The following is a 26,840-nucleotide window of genomic DNA, read 5'->3' as shown; positions in this document are numbered from 1 at the left end:
TGCATTATCCTGCTGAAATGTAGGGTTTGGCAGGGATCGAATGAAGGGTAGAGCCACGGGTCGTAACACATCTGAAATGTAACGTCTAGTGTTCAAAGTGCCGTCAATGCGAACAAGAGGTGACCGAGACGTGTAAGCTATGGCACCGCACACCATCACGACGGGTCATACGCCATATGGCGATGACGAATAAACGATTCCAACGGGCGTTCGCCGCGATGTCGCCAAACACGGATGCGACCATCATGATGCTGTAAACAGAACCTGGATTCATCAGAAAAAATGACGTTTTGCCATTCGTGCACCCAGCTTCGTCGTTGAGTACACCATAGCAAACAGTCGCAGATTGATTATCACCCATCCTGTCAAGACATTTGTGCATATGGAGAAGAAGAGAAGCCCTATAACATTTCCAACGAGCATTCATGACGATATGCTTGATCCTGATGAACAGTCGCCTTCAAGGGTAACATTTTGGGTTATTTCTTAAGAAGTTTTCGAAGCACTCACGTAACAGCGAAGATGCTCCCTGTGCTCATACCTTCCAAACAGTCTGGGGTGGAAAACTTCCGTCAACCTAGGTGCATTGATCCCACTTGGTACCCTTACTCCATGGTTCACAGTAGTGTATGAGGAAAAAAATGCTTTGTTTCATGATATTTAATGTCCAGAAATTAGAAGTATTTTATTTTTTATACTACATATCAGATTTTCACAAAAAAATTATTTCTTGTGACGGCTGGCATTTATATACAGCCAGTAATTATATATTTGGCACGACATCTTGGTAGATGATTGTTGCAGTGTCTGTGTATATATCGGTTGCGTTTTTTCATATGACTTGTTAAGCCAATGGCAGCACGGCATCTCTTGCCGCATTTGTCACAAGTGTATCTGGCTGCTGAGGCAGGATTAGTGGTAGCATTGCGAAGCTTTTCTGCCTTAATCTGTCTAACAAGCCTTCATTATGCTTCGACATTCGAGATGCTATATCATCACGCCACTCCGGTCTCATGATAGTCCGTGCCTCCCATCTGTTTGTGTCGATTCCAATGCTCTCCATATCTCGTTTACAGGAGTCCTTGAACCTCAATACAGGACGTCCTACAGGTCTTTTGGCTATAGAGATCTCTCCAAGCATCACCTCACGTGGTAATCTGTCAGGATCCATACGGTGGACGTCTCCCAGCCACCGGAGTCGTCTCTGCTTCAAGATAGCTGAAATACTGTTGCAGTTAGTTTTAGATAGCATTGCTTCGTTGGCCACTCGGTCCTACCACGTTACTCCGAGGATGGATCTCAGGCACTTCATGTGGAAAGCATTAAGGCGACGTTCATGTTTCGCATAGGTAGTCCATGTTTCCGATGCACACAAATGGACGCTGAGGATGCAACTTTGATACAAAAGAGTTTTGGTGGTCCAAGAGAGTCTTTCCAAGCACGTGTAGAGAGTTTGCCAAAAGTTGTCGCAGCTCTTCCAATGCGAGCATCAATTTCCTTGTCAACAGACATGTTTTATTCTATAGCAGATCCAAGCAGGCGTTATCTACGACTTGCCGACAAGTGCCATCTAGTGTGATATTCGGCTTTGTGTTAGCATCCTGAACCATAATTACTGCTGTTTACACTCATCGAGAATAGGTGGCATGTGTGACTAAATCTTGATACTAGTTCTTGCAGCTCTTCTGCGGAGTTCGCAACAATTGCAGCATCATCAGCATACAGGAGTTCACGAGCGACTATCTCGTAGCGCTTTGTCTTACTCTTCAGAAGACTGATATTGAAAAGCCTTCCATCTTTCCTAGTATGCAGATGTACTTCAACATTGCAATTCTCGAAAGGCACTTGGAGCAGACCCAAGAGGAAACTTTCAAAAAGTGTAGGTGCCAACACACAGCCTTGTCTTACGCCACAGCTCATGCTGAATGGTTTAGATGTACTGCCATCGATGATTACAGAGCCACGCATATTGTCGTGAAAAGATCTTATTAAAGACAGAAAAGTTGGGGGATATCCAATTTTTTCCAATATGCTGTAGAGTGCCTCCCTACAGCCAGTAATGAAAAACATAAATACCAGGGGGTTTGCGAAATTAATGTCTCCTACTATTTTGTGGTGACTTTGGATGTAGGCGCCAGATGTCGTTGGTGTAGTGTTAATTCTTGAACATTTCTCTTTAATTTGCAGGTGGTTCCGTTATTCTGCGGTAGCTGGCGCCAACAGAGCAGTGTTCCAAAATTTAGTCTGATATGGACGCACATATAAAAAAACGATTTGTGATTGAATTCCACACTGCCGAAGAAATTGTGCCGACGGAAATCCACTGACGCTTGCTAAAGTTGTATGGAGATGATACAGTAGACGTGAGCAATGTGAGGCGATGGGTATGGCATTTTCAAGTTGGTGAAAAGTATGTGCATGACAGGTCATGGTCCGGTCGACACTGGAGAGCTGTCATCCCTCTCAACGAAGCGCGTCGTGATCATGTCATCCCTACTGGTCGGCTACTAACGACCAGGGAATGTGTGCAAATCTGAAGGTCGGCTGAAATTCCTTGGAAACAATGTTGGAACATCTAGGTTGTGGCAAAGTCTGTACGAGATGGGTCCCGGCCGGTGAATGCTTACAGAAGAACAAAAACATCGATTGGAAATCTGTCGGGACCTACTGAACCCATATAATGCTGAAGGTGACAATTTTCTGAATGGCATCGTCACCGCCGATGAGACGTGGAGTCGCCACTACGATACGGAATCCAAAAGACGGTCCACTGAAAGGCGACATGCAGATTATCCGGCAAAGAACGGATTAAAGACACTGCAGGCAAACTGATGTGCACAGTCATCTCGTATAGCCAGGGCTTGGTTCTTTTGGATGTCCTGGAGCCTGGAGAAACTGTCAGTTCAGCACACTACGAGACGACATTAACCAAGCTGAAAGCCAGAATTTCCAGCTTAAGGACAGAGAAAAAGACCAACGTGATAAAGCCAGGCCCCACACCAGGTTTGCGACCACGCAACTCATCACAAAATTCGGTAGGAGTGTGTTACCACATCCACCGTACAGTCACGATTTAGCGCCTTCAGACCTCTTTGGACCTCTGAACAGTAGATTACGCGGCGAACATTTTCAAGATTGGGATTAGCCTCAGCAGGTTCCGGTTTTTAAATACGCGGGTTGAAGGATCTGGTTCATCCTTGGCAAAAGTCCATAATGGTGACTGTGTGGAAAAATGACAGTATGTAGGTGAAGTATTGCTCTATTTAGCGGTGTCGATTTGATTTATATATCTCCTGTAGTTTCCAGGAATAAAAATGTTGTTAATGTGGTCTTCAGTCCTGAGACTGGTTTGATGTAGCTCTCCATGCTACTCTATCCTGTGCAAGCTTCTTCATCTCCCAGTACCTACTGCAGCTTCTGAATCTGCTTAGTGTATTCATCTCTTGGTCTCCCTCTACGATTTTTACCCTCCACGCTGCCCTTCAATACTAAATTGGTGATCCCTTGATGTCTCAGAACATGTCCTACCAACCGATCCCAAAATAGGAGACCTTATTTTCGGAACGAACCCTGTACATTATTTTTTTTTAAATTATGGTACAACAATTCTTAATTTACCACTACATAGGTTAATATACACGGAATTTAAGTAACAGTAAAGTAAATGTTCTTAGTGATGAGATTTGAACCAGCAACCTACTCCTTACCTGAATGGCACGTCACGTGATCAGCTACCGAAGACTACCACAGTAATATAAGAATTTTTGGAGTAGAAATGCTTGGAATTCTCGTAATATCCAAAGATGATTTGTTTAATCTGTTTGAGAACTGTGTCGTACTGCTGTACAAAAATGATGTCCAGGCATTGACAATGAATTGCCGTAAGTACGGAGAGAAGCGGACGCTTCTTGGTACATCACTGCAACATATTGGCTGCCTTCCGCTCAACAGAAGAGCAAGACGTCACGGCAAGTGTGCAGAAAAGCAATCTCGACAGCTAAAATAGAATAACCTGTTTCACCTGTGTTGCTGTTTAAATCGGACTTCTCGCCGCCTCCTGCGATGTGTAAGGCAAGCTTGTGAGTCTTCTGTTAGCCGATATAAACGTCAAAAGACGTTGCTCCGCGGAAACTTTTCCTCGCACTGTCAGACATCGTACATTCACTGTCACATTCACACACTCGCACACGCACACACACACACACACATACACACACACACACACACACATACAATAAAACGCAAAACAACACTAAATTTAGATTTGAGTCTGGGACAATGGGCAACATTGTCGTTCATTAAACTTAAGTAGTTTCAATCCCGCTGTACAGATCAGTGTCTTCTAGAGTTTACCTTCGTTAGCAGGCGAATGCTGAAATCGTAAATGCGATTCCAAATATTCTCTATTGGTGACTCACCTCTGTTCTAATCCCAGCTCGCTGGAGTAATGGTTGAAACGAACAAAGCCCGTCCACTCTCATGAGTAACGAATGACACAAGCTAGAAAACAAGATGCTTCAACGTTGCCATTGTTATTGAAGCATTATTTGAGCAGTTTCGATATCCCTATTCTGGTGCTCAGCATAACGCTGTCAACATGGCTACTTGGCAGGCACAAAACACAACAACCCAATTACGATGAGAACAAAGCACCGCACAGTGATGCAATGCATACCACAGCAGGCTATTGTTCGTGGTCCGTTCACCCCCTTAACACTGATGGCTAATGGGTTGCGTAGCTAACTGTGACAGCAGACAATTTTGACGGTACTGTTCTCAAATGCCGACGATGCGCAATCAGGAACCAGCGCAATTTCATACAAGAGATACCTGGACAAAAATATCCAGTTTGCTGTTCTGTACGTGACAGCAAATACTTTTTTTCGGAAGTAATTCGTCTGTTACAGTGTTTCACAAACTTACATTCACTAAAACCTCGAAATGCAATTAATATGGTTAGTGAAATAAATGTACTCGATTTGGATCAGGAGCATTATAGTTAATCCAAAATGGTGTCTTGTGTTACTGATTGTTCCAAATGTAAGTAGCGTATTTTCATATATGTACGCTGAACAGAGTATTTGTCACTCTTATCCACGAAAACATTTCGGATATTGTGGATGTTAGTAGAAATTCCCCCTATGGGATGTAAACTACCTGATGAAAATTTCTGGATACCCCTATAAGCGGAACTGACCGCTATATGTCTCGAGAGGTCGACCCAACATTACGGAAATAGCCCGGGGGTACTGTGCTGCCCGAAGAAGAGCAGTAACAGGAACATTAGAGGATCTGGGAAGCTTAGTGACTTCTAACGTGGAATACTCACAGGACGTCACCTGAGCAACATCCATCAGTGACATTTCAAGCTTTCTAAAGCCGTGCAAGTTGAACGTTGGTGATGCGAATGCGTACTGGATACGCGAAGGAGATACCACGGCAAATGTAGACCACATGTACTGATGTTCAGAGGCCGTTGAGAAGTGCAGGGAGAGTCAAAGAGGCTGCTCACATGCCACACGTTTCTGCAGTCGGTACTGAGCGACGGTAGAGGTGCAGTAAAGGGCGACATGAGTAAACAGTGAATGAATGGAGGCGAGTTATTTGGAGGGTTAATTACGTTATAACATATGAGCTTCCCATTGAATGGTTTGAGTTTGGTGAATGCTTTGAGAACTTGATCAGTCATAGTGTGTAGCGTAAACAGTGAAGTACAGAGGTTGTAGTGTTGCTGTTACTGATTATTTTCGTAGTTGCGTGGTCGTCGTGTTATTGAGCTTACAAAAAGGTTTATTGTGGAGGGATATAAACACTTTTCACAGGAAAATTTACCGCACACAATAGAGGAGCAGTTCCCTGACGATGATTGCTTCTATGACCCTGTCATAAAAGAGAATAAGCAAGCCATTGATCTGTGGACAATAACAGTCCTGAAATACAATGGTCTGCCCACAGACTCGACCTAAGCCCAATGGAACAACTTTGGGATGAGATAAAAGTCGAGTTCGCACCAGACTGCAGCGTCTCACATAACTACCTTCCCTGGTTTTGGCCCTCCCCCTGCTCATTACCCTCCATGACCATGGCAATTTGCTGGATGTATTTCCTGGAATGACCTCTGCGATAAGAAAGTACTCGTGTCGATGTTAGAATAGTAAGACATGTGCTATTGTCTGTGCTATAATATGACCCCATAGGTTATTTGAAGGTTATTTTGTATGCTCAGTAACCCACTACTCTGATGAATGTAGTTTTGTTTTTCTACTTTATTATATTAACATATTGATTTTATTTTCGCTTGAGAAATAATGTTCTAAGGCAAACAGTTGGTAACTAATGAAATTCGAGTTTGTTGATCTCGTAGACGCATTTAATTTGATTGCTTCTACATATTAACTGAAGTTATATGTGTAATGGTCATGAGAGCGCTGATTCTTTTTACATGAAGTGACCAATGTTTACTTGTAGGGGACACGTACTGTATTCACTGAGCTTTCCGAAATAAGTGTCAAGTACATAGTAATCATACATCGATGTAGTATTACAAAGTATCTTTTGTTGATATTGAGTTGAATAAGGGAATGTAATGCAATGTTTCCGAGTTGTTTAAAAGATAGTGTTTTTCTCACATCCTAGGCCTATTACATCTGCACCGTTATCTGAATATTTCTATATAATAGGAACATGTTATCTTACTACAGGAAATCTAAAACATCAAGATGAACTATATGAAACACAGCCTTGCCACACTATTTTCATCAATACTGATTGATTACTTCTTTAAAATGGAATTTTAATATTTTGTTGCTGTTCAACCGAGCAATAAGATTCATTTGATTTCGGTGTTTACCTAATATATATATATATATATATATATATATATATATATATATATATATATATATATATATATATTATTAGTCGTAAAGCTCCCAACATGGAAGACGCTAAGTAAAGATGGTTCACTTCTGGGGCTTCTTATTCTTCTTGTTTGCCCACCAGGTCTTCATTCTTTGCGAGAATTCAGCTTTTCTTTCTTCGCTCCATTTTGTTCCAGTTCTCGGCGCTTTTGTCTCTGGTTTGACCTCCCATTTGTCAACTTTAAGTTTGAAATTGTTTCTTTTGTTCATGTCTTCAGTAGTAATGTTGGCTAATTCCAGATCTTTCTTTACATTTTTGATCCATTCTCCTCCATTAACAAGGGATGCTACGTATCTTACTATTCTTTTTGTAAGTCTGTGATCGGGAAGTCTCATTATGTGGCCATAGAATTTTAGACGCCTCTTCCTCATGTCTATCTCTATGTTAGAATATTCTTCAATTTTAGAATTTTTCTGTAATCTATACCCCTCTTTGGTCCATCTTGGTCCCAGAATTTTCCTAATGATTTTCCTTTCCTCTTTCTTCAGGTTTTCCATATCTGTTTTTCTTTTAAGTGTCAAGGTTTCGCTGGCATATAGCATTATTGGTTTAATTACCGACTTATAATGTTTAATTTTTGTATTTATAGATAGACATTTTTTATTGTAAATGTTTTGGACCAGCCCTAGACCCCTACGAGCTTTTAATATTCTTTCTTGTTGTGAGTATTTTTCAGAAATTATCTCTCCTAAATATTTCAAGTATGGTACCCTCTTAATTTCTCCATATTTGGTTTGTAACTTAGAAATTTCTAGATTTGTTGTTGTAAACACCGTTTTCTCAAAAGATATTTGTAGGCCAACTTTTCCTGCACACTCTTTTAAGGTTTCTATCTGTTTGACTGCCATTTCACTAGAATCTGCCATTATTGCAAGATCGTCTGCGTAGGCTAAGTAGGGGATTTGTAGGTCATCTTTTTTGGTTCCCAGTGATATTGGTTTCCAGTACTTTTCTTTTTTGAGTTCTTTTTCCCATTCTGCCATGACTCTATCCAGAACTAAGTTAAATAACATAGGTGATAATCCATCACCTTGTCTAACCCCAGTTTTTATCTCAAATGATTTTGAAAGTTTTCCCATGAATTTCACTTTGCATTTTGTGTGTGTGTGTGTGTGTGTGTGTGTGTGTGTGTGTGTGTGCGTATTACAATACGATAACTACAGTTGGGTTGTTTATTAGGGCGGGTTGTTGGGTCCGGACTTATTTTGGGATTTCTCTCTGGGTTTTCAAAAAACTTTGTTAGGAGTTTTTAAAAATAGTACTCTAAAAATGGGATGTAAGGTGTACTGCACACTTTGATGTTACGACACAGTAGTGTTGTAAACTTTACACATTGTTGATTTTCGAATGTTTATACGTTGAGAGCTTCTTTCTTCTGGTGCGCAGAGCGAGCTGGCCACGCGGTTAGAGGCGCCATGTCACGCATTGCGCGGCCCCTCCCACCGGAGGTTCGAGTCCTCCCTCGGGCATGGGTGTGTGTGTTGTTCTTACCATAAGTTAGTTTAAGTAGTGTGTAAGTCTAGGGACCGAAGACCTCAGGAGACTGGTCATTCACACACGCATATCAGACACATGTTCTCTGGTGCGGCCATTGTCTTGCTATTTATTGCCAACAATACCAAGTGCTGTTTGTCAAATGCATGCTTGTGAGCAGGGAGTCGTTGTATGGGTTCCATTAGATGTGGTCCCGTGCTTGCGCTTTTGCATAAATGGTCTGAAGAATAAGCTGTACAACTAATTAAGAGTTCCAAAACATTATACCTTTTTGTAGTGTAAAAATAACTTATGATTAGGTTTATTCGCAAAACGGCACACAGAATTATTTATTACGTTTGTTGAAGAAACTGCCTCGTGACCGTTAGTCAGTAGCTTCAACAAAGAAACATGTTGCTATGTGAGCAGATATGAAGGGCTTCCATGAACAATAACTTGTCAAATTACTTTTGAAATACAATTTGGCAATCGTTACTTCAGCATGACTCTGAATCTCCTTTAACGTTAATACGATGATCCTATACATTGTTACAGAGTTTGTTGCATGCCTAAATTACGATAAAACGAAGTAGTTCAAATGGCTCTGAGCACTAGGGCACTCAACTGCTGTGGTCATCAGACCCCTAGAACGTAGAACTACTTAAACCTAACTAACCTAAGGACATCACACACACCCATGCCCGAGGCAGGATTCGAATCTGCGACCGTAGCAGCAGCGCGGCTCCGGACTGGAGCGCCTGGAACCGCACGACCACCGCGGCCGGCGATAAAACGAAGTAATATGGTCTGTACTGTTATTATTTCAAAGTGACGTTTTGAATTTTACTGTTGTGGAAGTTAAATATTTGAAAAATATAGCAGACGTGTTCATATTAAGCTACATTTCCAGGGTTATTTAGTAACGAAGAGAGGTTTTCGCTGTATTTATCCCATACTTCAGTCCAAAGGCTGTAAAATTAATAAACGAAATGGGACAGAGGAACGTTAGAGTATATATCAATAGAATGGTGTAGAGTTAATACTCTTAGTTACAACCTGATCCAGAGTGTACCACCATATCAAATTGTGTACTATAAAGCGTCAGTAACTACCATAAATTGTGCATTGTCTTAGTATTAGGAGCTAACAAACGAGTAGCGACAATACTCAATGTCCAATATGTAATTCTCCATGAAGGAGAAGAAGCAACACGCCCTAATATTTAACAGAACGGCTCACATATCTCAAAGATGCTGTAACATCACATTTTTGGGGTCATTTCCTAGTGCTTAGCAGTAGTTCACAGGCATAGTAACATACTATTAACCATCGACTTCTTTCCTGTGTTGCGTTATTTCCTCCGAACAATTGCAGTTGTCATTTAAACGTAAAGGATCTCAGAGTCTTGACTGTAATTCAAATATTATATGTGCATTACGGGAGCGGACGTCGCATGCCGAGAGTGTGCTAATTAGGTCGTAATTATGTTGATTAACATTACTGTAACTAACTATTAAGAGATCAAGCGTCAGTTATCCGTTATTATTGCATATTAAGTGTCATTCAAGTTCAACTATTGGTAAATGAAAAACATATTTTGTAACAGTGGAAACCTACAGTTTCTCTTTTCAAAATAATCATTAATAGTGTGAAATGAAGAAGATTATTCTCCTTTCGAAGAGTTGGGATCTGAGATTTCCGAGAGAGCAACGTACACTTTAAACAGTGACCAGAATATTTTTTTGTGGTACAAAAGTGGCAAATGTGTGCAGCTACTATTTTCTATTCTCATTCATGTTAGAGCAGCGTCAAAATCTTAAAATGAGAGGAACAGGATTAGACGCACATGCAATTGTCCATGGACGTGGAAGCCAACTTTGACGCAAATTAAGAAAACATCAAGTACCTAGAGATTTCACTAAACGTTCATTGCACGGACGCTACGTTTCAGTAAAAGCAGTAAAATGTGAGATGACTTTCAAGGCTCTGAGGTTCTAATCCTGCCTCGGGCATTGATATGTGTGATGTCCTTAGGTTAGTGAGGTTTAAGTAGTTCTAAGTTATAGGGGACTGATGACCTCAGATGTTAAGTCCCATAGTGCTCAGAGCCATCTGAACCATGGCTCTCAAGTAAACACGTTGCAACCAAACAGCACACGCAATAATGGTGATCAGCCTGTTGCAAATGTCATTCGTCATAGTCACACAGTAACAGCCCATTGTGTGATGATACGAGGTACAGCTGGTTACACTACATGATCATCTCTGATTCACACAGCCAGTAATTTGAGAGCCACGCATTACATTTCTGATCTGTTAGCCCGGTGCTTGTGTCATGTCTTCGAGACTTCTGTGACGTTGTCTGTCAACAAGAAAATACAAGACCATATTTTGGTCAATGTTATATTGATCTAACTGTTTACAGGTGGTGGTGGTGACGGTCAGATGTATAGGTCACTCAACGATGAAATCATCAGCACCCAAACTAAATAAACTGGAAACGAATGTGTTTATTGTTTCAAGTATACACCAACAGGGAAAATGCGAAATACGATTCTCAGGCCACCTGGCATCATTCTCTCCCTCTCAGCAAGTTCGAGTGTTATCCTGACCAGCAAGTTATCCAGAACTATCATCCACCAGACATGTGGGGTCATTGTTTGCCGACCACTTGAAATCGAAGCACTACAGAATGACGCACCCACGCATTCTATCCAAGCTCTGTTCGTCTCGACGTCCATAAGGGTTGACTCGTTTGTTGCTGCCAGAGGTGGCACCCCTGTGTAGTAATTTCTCTTCTATTACATCCAGAATTCACCCAACATTCCTTCGAATATTCTTCGTACTATAATGTATATTTACAATAATCAAAAACTTCGGTACTTCATAGCCTTGTGACTCACTTCAGGAGTGTACTTATTATTCACATAAACAGGTAATTATTTTCTTCCAAAAGTCTATGTTTGTACGAGTCACCAGATATCAAATTGTCGGAACAGTAGTAAACGTGCATAAAGAGTTCAGTGCATTGCGCTATTATTACCTTTGAACGCCGAGAACAACAAAATGCCAAACATACAAAATATTAAAATTTTGTTACGAAAACACATATTAGATCAATAATTGTCATCAGATTTAACAATTATCTTCAGGATATTGTTTTGTAATGTAAGTATCAGAGCCATTTTAATTTCGCTTTATCAAATTTACGTCTCCTCATTGTTACTTATCTATGATTGCTGAAATGAGGTGTTTAATTTTTTGTGTTCATTGGCAGAATATCGTGATGTCAGTGCTGCGTTCCCTTGCAGTTTTGGACAAATTTTTTTCTCCACGTTATTTAAAACAGCTGGAGCCTAGCTGATAGCCTGAATCAGAAGATCGTAATACCGTGGCATCACATGCCATTACATCATAAATACGGATAGTCATCGGGGATGTGGGGTGCGAGAAACCCTATTCTGTCAGAACTTTACAGAGACTAATACATGACAACTTTCAGCACTCGATGGCCGACTGCTTTCCCATGACTACGGCCACACAGTATCTATCCATTGGTGTACTAGTTTCGTTTTTAGGAGAGCGTAGCCAGTTAGTTATGTTCAAAAACTGAGAACACAAGGAGATCATTTCTTCTCTCCCTTGGATATCTTGAAATCGGCCAGACGCAGTTAACATAGTAAACAGTGTTCATTGAACTGCGGAGTGTCGAGTCAAGTCTTTGGAGGCGATTCAGAAGCGCCTAAAATGTTCGTACAAGTTCTGAAGAGGATAATCACTTTGTTAGGTGGGCATGTGATTTTTCTTTTTGTAACTTACCGATGTGCACGTCAGAGAGGGCACATTATGTTATTGTTAAACAATCTTTGGTTTGGTATGGCATAGTCTTCGCCTCTGCGCATTCTGATGCATTCTAGGTAAAGTGTTATAGGCGATGAACATATTAAACACTATTTTGTTGTGATCGTAGCTGTAGGATGAAAAAAGATTTATTGTAATGGACATCAAGGATGAATAAGATGTATATACTAAAAGGCGAGTAGCATACAGATTCTGAATGATTTTTTTCCTTTTTTTGAAGAGCAGAAATTTGAGGTAGGAGTGCAGCACTGCACAGCTAAATTGTCGGAATGACTATTCTCAGCCAGTGAACTTTGCATACTTTCTCAGAGTTGGGAGAAAATTCATCCCACGTTGCTGAGTCCTTAATTATGTTTGATTTTTATACAAACGCTTCTTTAACGTTGTTGTTGTTATTTTTATACAAATGCTCCTTTAACGTTGTTGTTGTTGTTGTGAGCTTTAGTCCTGAGAGAGGTTTGATGCAGCTCTCCATGCTACTCTACCCTGCGCAAGCTTCTTCATCTCCCAGTACTTACCGCAACCTACATCCTTCTGAATCAGCTTAGTGTATTCATCTATTGGTCTCCCTCTACGATATTTACCCTCCACGCTGCCCTCCAATGCTACATTTATGATCCCCTGATGTCTCAGAACATATCCTACCAGCCGGTCCCTTCTTCTTGTCAAGCTGTGCCACAAACTCCACTTCTCCCCAATTCTATTCAATACCTCCTCATTAGTTATGTGATCTACCAATCTAATCTTCAGCATTCTTCTGTAGCACCACATTTCGAAAGCTTCTATTATCTTCTTGTCCAAACTATTTATCGTCCATATTTCACTTACATACATGACTACACTCCATGCAATTACTTTCAGGAACGACTTCCTGACACTTAAATCTATACTCGATGTTAACAAATTTCTCTTCTTCAGAAACGCGTTCCTTGCCATTGAGTCTGCGTTTTATATCCTCTCTACTTCGACCATCATCAGTTATTTTGCTCCCCAAATAGGCAAACTCATTTACTACCTGAAACGTCTCATTTCCTAATATAATTCCCGCAGCATCACCAAATTTAATTCGACTGCATTCCATTATCCTCGTTTTGCTTTTGTTTATGTTTATCTTATATCCTCCTTTCAAGACACTGTCCATTCCGTTCAACTGCTCTTCCAGGTCCTTTGCTGTCTCTGACAGAATCACAATGACATCGGCGAACCTCAAAGTTTTTAATTCTTCTACATGGACGTAATTCCTACTCTGTATTTTTCTTTTGTTTCCTTTACTGCTTGCTCCATATACAGATTAAATAAAATCGGGGATAGGCTACAATCCTGTCTCACGCCCTTCCAAACCACTGCTTCCCTTTCATGCCCCTCGACTCTTGTAACTGCCATCTGGAATCTGTACAAACTGTAAATAGCCTTTCGCTCTCTGTATTATATCCCTGCCACCATTAGAATTTGAAAGAGAATATTCCAGTCAACATTGTGAAAACCTTTCTCTAAGTCTCCAAATGCTAGAAACGTATTTTTGCCTTTCCTTAATCTTTCTTCTTAGATAAGTCGTAAGGTCAGTATTGCCTCACGTGTTCCACCATTTCCAAACTGATCGTCCCCGAGGTCAGCTTCTACCAACTTTTCCATTCGTCTGTAAATAATTCGCGTTAGTATTTTGCAGCTGTGACTTATTAAACTGATAGTTCGGTAATTTTCTCATCTGTCATCAACTGCTTTCTTTGGGATTGGAATTATTATATTCTTCTTGAAGTCTGAGGGTATTTCGTTTGTCTCACCAGATGGTAGTTTTGTGAGGACTGGCTCTCCCAAGGCCGCCAGTAGTTCTAAAGGAATGTTGCCTACTCCCGGGACTTTGTTTCGACTTAGGTCTTTCAGTGCTCTGTCAAACTCTTCACGCAGCCTCGTATCTTACATTTCATCTTCATCTACATCATCTTCCATTTCCATGACATTGTCCTCAAGCATATCGCTCTTGTATAGACCCTCTATATACTCCTTCCGCCTTTCTGCTTTCCCTTCTTTGCTTAGAACTGGGTTTACATCTCAGCTCTTGATAAACATACAAGTGGCTCTCATTTCTCCAAAGGTCTCTTTAATTTTCCTGTGGGCAGCATCAAATGGTTCAAATGGCTCTGAGTACTATGGGACTTAACTTCTTAGGTCATCAGTCCCCTAGAACTTAGAACTACTTAAACCTATCTAACCTAAGGACATCACTCACATCCATGCCCGGGGCAGGATTCGAACCTGCGACCGTAGCAGCCCCGCAGTTCCGGACTGCAGCGCTAGAACCGCACGGCCACCGCGGCCGGCTAGGCAGCATCTATCTTGCCGCTAGTGAGATAAGACTCTACATCCTTACATTTGTCCTCTAGCCATCCCTGCTTAGCCAATTTGCACTTCCTGTCAATCTCATTTTTGAGGCGTTTGTCTTTTTTGTCTGCTTCATTTACTGTATTTTTATATTTTCTCCTTTCATCAATTAAATTCAATATTCCTTCTGTTACCCAAGGATTTCCACTAGCCCTCGATTTTTTACCTACTTGGTACTCTGCTGCCTTCACTACTTCATCCCTCAGAACTACCCATTCTTCTTCTACTGTTTTTCTTTCCCCCATTCTTGTCAATTGTTCCCTTATGCTCTCCCTGAATCTCTGTACAATCACTGGTTTAGTCAGTTTATCCAGGTCCCATCTCCTTCAACTGCCACCTTTTTGCAGTTTCTTCAGTTTTAATCTAAAGTTAATAACCAATTGGCTGGCCGCGGTGGTCTAGCGGTTCAGGCGCTGCAGTCCGGAACCACGGGACTGCTACGGTCGCAGGTTCGAATCCTGCCTCGGGCATGGGTGTGTGTGATGTCCTTAGGTTAGTTAGGTTTAAGTAGTTCTAAGTTCTAGGGGACTTATGACCTAAGATGTTGAGCCCCATAGTGCTCAGAGCCATTTGAACCATAATAACCAATTGATTGTGCTCAGAGTCCACATCTGCCCCTGGAAATGTCTTACAATTTGAAACCTTGTTTCTACATCTCTGTCCTACCATTATATAATCTATCTTATGCCTTCTAGTATCTCCAGGATTCTTACATGTATACAACCTTCTCTTATGATTCTTGAACCAAGTGTTAGCTATGATTAAGTTATGCTCTTTGCAAAATTCTACCACAAGACTTCCTCTTACGTTTCTTAACCCCAATGCATGTTCACCTACTATGTTACCTTCTCTCCCTTTTCCTATTCTCGAATTCCTGTCACCCATGACTATTAAATTTTCGTCTCCTTTCACAACCTCAATAATTTCTTTTATTTTCTCATACATTTATTCAATTTCTTCATCATCTGCAGAGCTAGTTGGCATATAAACTTGTACTACTGTAGTAGGTGTGGGCTTCGTGTCTATCTTGGCCACAATAATACGTTCACTATGCTGTTTGTAGTAGCTTACCCGCACTCCTATTTTTTTATTCATTATTAAACCTACTCCTGCATTACCCCTATTTGATTTTATATTTATAATCCTGTATTCACCCGACCAAAAATCTTGTTCCTCCTGCCACCGAACTTCACTAATTCCCACTATATCTAACTTTAACCTATCCATTTCCCTTTTTAAATTTTCTAACCTACCTGCCCGATTAAGGGATCTGACATTCCACGCTCCGATCCGTAGAACGCCAGTTTTCTTTCTCGTGATAACGACATCCTCTTGAGTAGTCCCCGCCCGGAGATCCGAATGGGGAACTATTTTACCTCCGGAATATTTTACCCAAGTAGACGCCATCGTCATTTAACCATACAGTAAAGCTGCATACCCTCGGGAAAAATTACGGCTGTAGTTTCCCCTTGCTTTCAGCCGTTCGCAGTACCAGCACAGCAAGGCCGTTTTGGTTAGTGTTACAAGGCCAGATCAGTCAATCATCCAGACTGTTGCCCCTGCAACTACTGAAAAGGCTGCTGCCCCTCTTCAGGAACCACACGTTTGTCTGGCCTCTCAACAGATACCACTTCGGTGTGGTTGCACCTATGGTACGGCCATCTGTATCGCTGAGGCACGCAAGCCTCCCCACCAACGGCAAGGTCCATGGTTCATGGAGAAGGGGGGGGGGGGGACTTCAACGTTAGACTCTTTTTAAATTATTACTGACTTTCTTAATCATAGTATTGGTCAGACCAATGTTATGTTTGAAGGTGTCGCGAAGATTTTGTTTGGCTTTTTGAATACATTCTTCATTCTATATTTTCTGTTTTGGGATATCATTTCATAGGAATAGTTGCTCTACTCATCACGCTACTTAAAGAAGTTTTACCGTTGCGCATTATCACATCACGCTATATAGCATGCAACAGTTTGAACACTGTTTGAAAAATTTTATTTAAAAAATACAAATCTGTTTGCTGTTTGATATTGTGCTTCCGAGAACTCTGTAACATTTTTGTGAAGACGCGAGATAGTTCGAAATTTTGATTAGGGACAGGTAACTGTTTTACTTCAGTTGCACATTTAATATAAAGACAAGTTGTATTCAGGACAGTTACATACGGTTCAATTCAAATTAGGTTCTGCTTAGCCTAAGGTTAGCGTATGAGTTTAAGTTGGACAATAGTTTGTGGGTACATAGTTTGGGTAATACGTATACTTCTTATAGAGTGAGAGGTAAGTTTGGGCTAAATTTCATTCCGAAAAACGTAGTGGGGAACATACAACTTCACAAGGCGTCGGATATGTGCCCTCAGTATCACAATAAAATCCAAAGATGCGGTAAATTTCAGAGCTTGATTGTAGTTGTAATGTAATCGTTGTGAACCAGGTAAGAGGTACACAACAAATACCACAAGAGGCCGAAACCACACAGGCACAACCATCGGTCTGGTGCTTCTCAGTTACGTGTAGCATCCTCCAGATTGTCCTCTGCTTCCACACCACGCCTAGGCCTGTTATATTTATATAGACAAGCTTCCCAAAAGTAAACCATATATATTTTGACGACAACATTTCGCACGATATATCGATATCAAAATGGCAATATCGAATGCCGGTATATTTATTTTACATTATATTTTCTTCACAATTTTTGGTAAATATTTTAAGTTGTTCTTTTGAATTTATAGTAGAGCATAATTTTAATTTCACTGTTTGAAGCTTTCGTCACATCCCGTGTACCTCTTTGCCTGAGTGAAGCAAGAACATGTGGTACAAAACAAGTCCGATTGCTGTCGGAGGTGGCGGTGGGAATGGCGTAACATCATTTTCGATGTGAAGAACTAGCACACCAGTTGCGATAAGAATCAAATAACTAAATAATAATATTCGTCTAAACGATGGGCAGAGACGGGTGAGAGGAAATTCTGACCAAATCGGCGCTCGGTGCTACCAACAGAACCTGCAACGTTTAAGTTCAACACACAATTTTTACACTACGACTGCTAGGGCGCTGGAGTTGCAGAAATATGGAAAAGAAAAAAAAAACAAAACGGGGAAGTCGACCTGAAACTTTCCGTGAAGATACGATATGCGTCGTAACCTAACGATGAACCTGTCGGACACCTTGTACTGTGCAACTTACATGCAGTTACAGTTGTTAGCAAAGTGGCTGTCCCCAAGTGTGAACGTGCATAATTTTCCTTCAGGTTTTACTCTAAGGGGACGGGCTGGTTGCTGGCTTGTTGATGTACAGAATATCCAATAATAAATCAGTACTTAAATACACAGTACAAAAAACCGGCAATATATTCAGAATGTGCAGCCGATGCTTTTATAGGCAAGTATGTCGATATTTTTTTTGTCCACATATCGATGCTCCTTCTTGGCACATCGAGAACCGACAATAATATTCTTTTAAATATCAATAAATCTGATTCACGCTATTTTTGAAAATATCAACAGTCCTAACCACGCCCTTCACGCCGCTGCACAAGGCTGCCCATGCGAACACTGTTTTGAATCATGATGCAAACGGATTAGATCAGTGGCTGCAAATCTGCAGTCAGCTCAGTTAATTCCTGCAAGAGTACATTCCTACTCAGCAGTCGGTTTTTATGGAGTAATAGGAGAGTAAAAAAGTCTGCAGAGTTATTCAGGATTATAATGAAAATATCATAGTCTGCCTAGAGACAGCAAAGCTGTTTAGAGTCCACCGTCTTATGCTTGGGACATCAAGTGCCATGCTTCAAAACTGAACCAATATGAATTACTATTCTGAACGGACTCTTAATTAAACGTTTGTTTCTTACTGTGTCACCAAGTCCCTTTTCTTAAAGACTCGCTGTCAAGCAATTGCTTAACTAGTAAACTAAAATTAGGTTGACAGAACATTCGTAACTGAAGATCATGGAATCTGCTAACAAACAGCTTCAGTTATAAATAGTTTTATTGTTTCAATCGCGACCATTTTCGGGCAATTATAAACACATCTTCAGGTGAACATGAAAGAAATAGAAAAACGAAAGAACTATAATAAGAGATTATATACCTCTGAAAACCTGTTTGTTACAGCAATGAGATTTCACTGTCCAACTGCGCTCTACCACTGTATCATACCGCATCTAAGCTGATTTTCTCTTATACTGTTCCTCCTTTTCTCATGCTTTGAGCGTTCATCTCTTTAGGTAGTTTTCTTGATTACCAGGTGCGACACCCTATAACACTACTGGCTGCTATTACATTAGTACTATGCCGACAATGATACATCTGTGAAAGGAATATTGTGTCGGTGACTATGTATAATGGAACATATAGGACTACTTTTCGGTTCTAGGAAGATTGCTATCGAGGTGAAACAATAGCAAAAAAATGGAAATCGAACTGATTTTCTATTAGTAATCACTCAAATTGTAATTACGTGGAAATAAACGGTCCCCAGCCTAATTAGGAAAACTCGTGCTCAGTAGTAGCCAGAAATGTAACTACACTATGTGATGTGTTGGCAGAAGAGCCAACACCGTGTAGCTAGAGGAGGCCGAAATGCACGCGTTTAAGCTCACGCAGGCTGGCGTGAGGTCTGGAACAGGACAATGTAATTAATAAAGCCAATAAGGTACGTTGTTGCTGGAATACTTAACTTTAATCCATAATTGGTGTACATCGCTCTTCACGGTACATTAATAACAATCTTAATATAAACTGGTAATGGCGCCTTGCTAGGTCGTAGCAAATGACGTAGCTGAAGGCTATGCTAACTATCGTCTCGACAAATGAGAGCGTATTTGTCAGTGTAGCATCGCTAGCAAAGTCGTCTCTACAACTGGAGCGAGTGCTAGGACGTCTCTCTAGACCTGCCGTGTGACGGCGCTCGGTCTGCCATCACTGACATTGGCGACACGCGGGTCCGACGTATAAAGGCGGACCGCGGCCGATTGAAAGGCTACCACCTAGCAAGTGTGGTGTCTGGCGGTGACACCACATTATGTCATCAAATCTATCCGGACACCCCCAAAGACACAGATTTCTCATATTGGGAGCATTGTGCTGCCACCTATTGCCAGCTACTGTATATCATCTGTCTCAGTAGTAACTAGACATCGTGAGAGAGCAGAACGGGGCGCTCCGCGGAACTCACGGACTTCGAACGTGGTCAGGTGATTGGGTGTCACTTGCGTCATACGTCTGTACGCGAGCTTTCCAAACTCCTGAACATCCCTAAGTCCACTGTTTCCAATGTGACAGTGAAGTGGAAACGCGTACAGTACAAAAGCGTACAGGCCGATCTCGTCTGATGAATGACACCGCCAAAAGTTGCAGAGGGTCGTATTGTGTAGTAGGCAGACATCTATACAGACCATCACACAGGAATTCCAAATTGCATCACAATCCACTGAAAGTGGATCTTTCAAAACCATCGAAAACCTGTTCATAATGAGCGGCCTGTGTTGGAGTGGTTACACGACAATAACATGCCTGTAATGGATTGGCATGCACAGAGTCCCGACCTGAATACTATGTAACACCCTTCGGATGTTTTGGAACGCCGACTTCGTGTCAGACCTCACCGACCGACATCGATACCTCTTATGAGTGCAGCACTCCGTAAATAATGGGCTTTTTCATTCCCTCAGAAATCTTCCAGCACCTGATTAAACGTATGCCTGCGCGAGTGGAAGCTGTCGTCAAGGCTAAGGGTGGGCCAACACCATATTGAATTTCAGCATTACCGATGGAGGGAGCCACGAATTTGTAAGCCATTTTCAGCCAGGTGTCCGGATACTTTTGATCATATAGTGTATGTGGGTTGACTTTACTTAATACTAAACTTCTGTGTTGCAGTGTTCCAGTGAATTCATTTGAACTACACTGGAGAACTATTAATGTGTTTAGGTGTCAACTGGCCCTCAATAACAATTACTGTCGGTATTTTATAGTAGGAAAATGATGATAATTATAGGTATATGATTACTAATGGTGGGGCACTATTGACACGTACAAGCGATTCTTTTGTCAGTTTAATTACAGGAAATTATTACCATTAAAATAGTTTTGAACTAGTAGTACCTTATGTATTGAATAATATTTCCATTCCCAAGGAATGTTCACTATCTTACATTATCTAGCTCAAATGGAGTGTGTGGCACCTGGATCTAGTACAGTTTAAAGAATTGAAGCCAATGGCTTACTTCTGGTGTGTATTAACACGTGGCATTTAAGCTTCGTTCAACGTTCATCCTGGACATCCATAAACTAATTTATTGGTAGGTTCAGACTGTGGTTGAACACTTTAGTTACAAAACACAATGGAAAACAGTGTTAACTACATTACACAAGAAACTGTAAACACTATTATTTCAATTAAAAGAATATTCAAAATGACTACTTTAACTGTCTATCAATGATAAATACGTGGTGTATATGCTCACTAAATAATTATGCACGTTACAACTCCAAGAAGATTTGTAACTTTTGTTAAGGAAATTAATTCCTTTCCAGTTACGCAGGGTTCTCGGATTTACCGCTGCACTTAGGATCGGACCCTCTCTAGGTAAATGACTTAGGATCATATACGGTGGTTCAACAGGAAGTTCACAGGACACAAAATTACTATTGAAAACTGAACAACATGCAATTTCACGGTACTCAATTGCTAATGAGAGATGAAGGTGGCGGCAGCGTCCATCTCATGTGATATTCTAAAAAAGATGGCAAAAGTATCCCTTACTCTTCCTGTGTAACAGGATCTGAAAATTTTCTTCCTAGCGTCGGATTGTCGTAGCGCAGAGCTAACCAAACTATACCATGAATAATAAGTCGCATTACTTCCGCATCCGAGACTGTATTGTATTATTTTCCAGTTCTTCTCGCCTCTAATTCAGGAGATGTGCACCCATTGCCTGCTAGTCCCCGACTGACTCTTGCCACACCAGAGCTTCGACTGCCAGACTTACCGTTTCTATTTTACATCTACATCCACACTCCGCAAGCCACCTGACGGTGTGTGGCGGAGTGTACCTTGAGTACCTCTATCGGTTCTCCCTTCTACTCCAGTCTCGTGTTGCTAATGGAAAGAAAGATTGTCGGTATGCCTCTGTGTAGGCTCTAATCTCTCTGATTTTATCCTCATGGTCTCTTCGCGAGATATACGTAGGAGGGAGCAATATACTGCTTGACTCCTCGGTGAAGGTATGTTCTCGAAACTTCAACAAAAGTCCGTACCGAGCATCTGAGCGTCTCTCTTGCGGAGTCTTCCACTGGAGTTTATCTATCATCTCCGTAACGCTTTCGCGATTACTAAATGTTCCTGTAACGAAGTGCGCTGCTCTCCGTTGGATGTTCTCTACTCTCAACCCTATCTGGTACGGATCTCACATCGGTGAGCAGTATTCAAGCAGTGGGCGAACAAGGGTACTGTAACCTACTCCCTTTGTTTTCGGACAGCATTTCCTTAGGATTCTTCCAATGATTCTCAGACTGTCATCTGCTTTACCGACGATTAATTTTATATGGACATTCCATTTTAAATCACTCCTAATGCCAATTCCAAAATAATTTATGAAATTAACTACTTCCAGTTGCTGATCTTCTACGTTGTTGCTAAATGATAAAGGATATTTCTTCCTATGTATTCGCAGCACATTACACTTGTCTACATTGAGATTCAATTGCCATTCCCTGCTCCATGCATCAAATCGTTGCAGATCCTCCTGCATTTCAGTACTATTTTACATTGTTACAAAATCTCCATATACTACAGCGCCATCCGCAAAAAGCATCAGTGAACTTCCGATGTCATTCACAAGGTCATTTATGTATACTGTGAATAGCAACGGTCCTACGACACTCCCCTGCGGCACCCTTGAAATCACTCTTATTTCGGAAGACTTCTCTCCACTGAGGGATGACATGTTGCGTTCAGTTTTCCAGGAACTCCTCAATCCAATCACACAATTGGTCTGATAGTCCATATGCTCTTACTTTGTCCATTATTCGACTGTGGGGAACTGTATCAAAAGTCTTGGGGAAGTCAAGGGACACGGCATCTACCTGTGAACCCGTGTCAATGGCCCTCTGAGTCTCGCGGACGAATAGCGCGAGCTGTGTTTCACACGATCGTCTTTTTCGAAACCCATGCTGATTCCTACAGAGTAGATTTCTAGTCTGCAGAAAAGTCATTATACTCTAACATAATACGTGTTCCAAAATTCTACAACTGATCGACGTTAGAGATTTAGGTCTATAGTTCTGCACATCTGTTCGTCGTCCCTTCTTGAAATCGGGGATGACCTGTGCCCTTTTCCAATCTTTTGTAACGCTACGCTCTTCCACAGACGTACGATACACAGCTGCAAGAAGGGGGGAAAGTTCCTTCGGGTACTCTGTATAAAATCAAACTGGTATCCTATCGGGTCCAGCGGCCTTCCCTCTTTTGAGCGATTTTAATTGTTTTTCTATCCCTGTGTCATCTATTTCGATATCTGCCATTCTATCATCTGTGCGAAAATCTAGAGAAGAAACTACAATGCAGTCTTCCTCTGTGAAACAGCTTGGAAAGAAGACATTTAGTATTTCGGCCTTTGTCATCCTGTGTTTCAGTGCGATTTTGGTCACAGAGTGTCTGGACTCTTATGATTCAGTACATAGAATTTTACTTTCGAATTCGTTCAACGCCTCTCGCATAGCCCTCCTCACACTTAATTTCTCTTTGTTTGCCTGCAGGGCATGTTTATGTTTGCTGTGAATTTCCCTTTGTTTCCGTAGCAGTTTTCTAACTCGTCACGGTGGCTCTTTTCCATCTCTTCCATCTTGCTTGGCACATACTCATCAATTGCATATTGTACGATGGTTTTGAACTTCGTTCACTGATCCTCAACACTATCTGCACTTGAGATAAAGTTTTTGTGTTGAGCCGTCAAGTACTCTGAAATCTGCTATTTGTCACTTTTGATAAACAGAAAAATCTTCCTACCTTTTTCAGTATTTCTATTTACGACTGAAATCACCGATGCTCTAACAGCCTTATGATCGCTGATTCCCTGTTCCGCGTTAGCTATTTCAAATAGTTCGGATCTGTTTGTCACCAGAAGGTCTGATATGTTATCGCCACGAATCCGTTCTCTGTGTAACTGTTCAAGGTAGTTTTCAGAGAATGCACTTAAAAAAATTTCACTGGAACTTTTGTCCCTGCTACCAGTTATTAACGTTTGAGTCTCCCAGTCTATATCTGGTAAATTAAAATCTCCACCGAGAACTATAACATGGTCGGGAAATCTACTCGAAATACTTTCCAAATTTTCCTTCAGGTGTTCTTCCGCAACAGCTGCTTAGCCAGGGGGCCTATAGAGACATCCAATTACCATGTTTGAGCCTGCTTTAACCGTGACCTTCACCCACATTATTTCACACTTCGGATCCCGTCAATTTCCTTCGATACTATTGCACTTCTTATCGCTATGATCACGCCTCCCCAGCCTGTCCCTGCGGTATACATTCCAATCTGGGTTTATAATTTCATTACTGTTTACATCTGGTTTTGGCTAACTTTCCGTCGCTAGTAATACGTGGGCATTGTGACCGTTTATTAATGACAACAGTTCTGGGACCTTTCTATAGACGCTCCTGCAGATTACTATTAGCACATTAATATTGTCATTCCCTGTTGCGTTTTGCCTACTGCTATCTTGTCGCGTCTGAGGAGGTGTCTTGTCGGGCCTAGGGAGGGAATTCTCTAACCTAAAAAACCCACATGTGCACTCCACACGTACTCCGCTACCGTTGTAGCCGCTTCCTGCGTGTAGTGCACTCCTGACCTATTCAGGGGGACCCTACATTTCTCCACCCGATAGCGGAGGTCGAGAAATTTGCACCCCAGATCTCCACAGAATCGCCTGAGCCTCTGGTTTAGGCCTTCCACTCGGCTCCAAACTAGAGGAACGCGATCGCTTCTGGGAACGACACTACAAATAGTTAGCTCAGATTCCACCCCGCGAGAGAGGCTTTCCGCCTTCACCAACTCCGACAACCGCCGCTATGAACTTAGGCTGACCTCTGAACCCAGACGGCAGAAGTCATTGGTGCCGACATGAGCAACAATTTGCAGTGGAGTGCACCCAGTGCTCTCTATCACCGCCGGCAGAGATTCCTCCACATCTCGGATGAGACCCCCCGGCAAGCAGACAGATAAAACACTGGCCTTCTTCCCCGACCTATCCGCTATTTCCCTAAGAGTCTCCTTCACCCGCATAACATTGGAGCTCCCAATCACTAATAAACCTCTCCCCCCGTGTGCTTGCTCGGACCTTGGTGAAAGAGCAGCCACATGTTCACGCACAGGCAGAGCGGGCTTTGCCACACGGCCAGCCTTCACATTGACCCTCCGCCTCGTGCGACGCGAACCGTTGAACCCGCCACTCCCCTTGGGGAGAGAGTGGCCCAAACGCGCCCGGTACCCGCGAAGATGTGTGAACAGCAGGGACAGAGGGTGAAGCATGTAACACCTGGGGTGTACCATGCGACGCACCAGACTCCCCACTGCCGCTACACTGCGAGGCAGCAGCCTGAAGACGGCTGACCGCGGCCATCAGCACGTTCAGCTGTTCGCGAAAAGTGACCAGCTCCTCCTGCGTCCGTACACAGCAGTCACACATCCTATCCATCCTAAGAAATCAATAATTTACTGTAGAGAGTTAAGTATAATTCACTAAAGGCGACTGATAGCTGACTAAAATGTGGTTCCTAGACACTTCTTGTTGGAAACAATTAAAATAAGCACAAACTGTACGCGAAAGAACTTGCCCCCCTTCTAACAGCCGTGTACCGCAAGTCTCTAGAGGAACGGAAGGTTCCAAATGATTGGAAAAGAGCACAGGTAGTCCCAGTCTTCAAGAAGGGTCGTCGAGCAGATGCGCAAAACTATAGACCTATATCTCTGACGTCGATCTGTTGTAGAATTTTAGAACATGTTTTTTGCTCGAGTATCATGTCGTTTTTGAAACGCAGAATCTACTATGTATGAATCAACATGGATTCCGGAAACAGCGATCGTGTGAGACCCAACTCGCTTTATTTGTTCATGAGACCCAGAAAATATTAGATACAGGCTCCCAGGTAGATGCTATTTTTCTTGACTTCCGGAAGGCATTCGATACAGTTCCGCACTGTCGCCTGATAAACAAAATAAGAGCCTACGGAATATCAGACCAGCTGTGTGGCTGGATTGAAGAGTTTTTAGCAAACAGAACACAGCATGTTGTTATCAACGGAGAGACGTCTACAGACGTTTTAGTAACCTCTGGCGTGCCACAGGGGAGTGTTCTGGGACCATTGCTTTTCACAATATATATATATAAATGATCTAGTAGATAGTGTCGGAAGGTCCATGCGGCTTTTCGCGGATGATGCTGTAGTATACAGAGAAGTTGCATCATTAGAAAATTGTAGCGAAATGCAGAAAGATCTGCAGCGGATAGGCATTTGGTGCAGGGAGTGGCAACTGACCCTTAACACAGACAAATGTAATGTATTGCGAATACATAGAAAGAAGGATCCTTTATTGTATGTTTATATGATAGCCGAACAAACACTGGTAGCAGTTACTTCTGTAAAATATCTGGGGGTATGCGTGCGGAACGATTTGAAGTGGAATGATCATATAAAATTAATTGTTGGTAAGGCGGGTACCAGGTTGAGATTCATTGGGAGAGTCCTTAGAAAATGTAGTCCAACAACAAAGGAGGTGGCTTACAAAACACTCGTTCGACCTATACTTGAGTATTGCTCATCAGTGTGGGATCCGTACCAGATCGGGTTGACGGAGGAGATAGAGAACATCCAAAGAAGAGTGGCGCGTTTCGTCACAGGGTTATTTGGTAACCGTGATAGCGTTACGGAGATGTTTAACAAACTCAAGTGGCAGGCCCTGCAAGAGAGGCGCTCTGCATTGCGGTGTAGCTTGCTCGTCAGGTTTCGAGAGGAAGCGTTTCTGGATGAGGTATCGAATATATTGCTTCCCCCTACTTATACCTCCCGAGGAGATCACGAATGTAAAATTAGAGAGATTAGAGCGCGCATGGAGGCTTTCAGACAGTCGTTCTTCCCGCGAACCATACGCGACTGGAACCGGAAAGGGAGGTAATGACAGTGGCACGTAAAGTGCCCTC

Source organism: Schistocerca cancellata, chromosome 1 (assembly GCF_023864275.1).
Source record: "Schistocerca cancellata isolate TAMUIC-IGC-003103 chromosome 1, iqSchCanc2.1, whole genome shotgun sequence".
NCBI lineage: Eukaryota > Metazoa > Arthropoda > Insecta > Orthoptera > Acrididae > Schistocerca > Schistocerca cancellata.
This window is presented reverse-complemented; position numbering follows the sequence as displayed.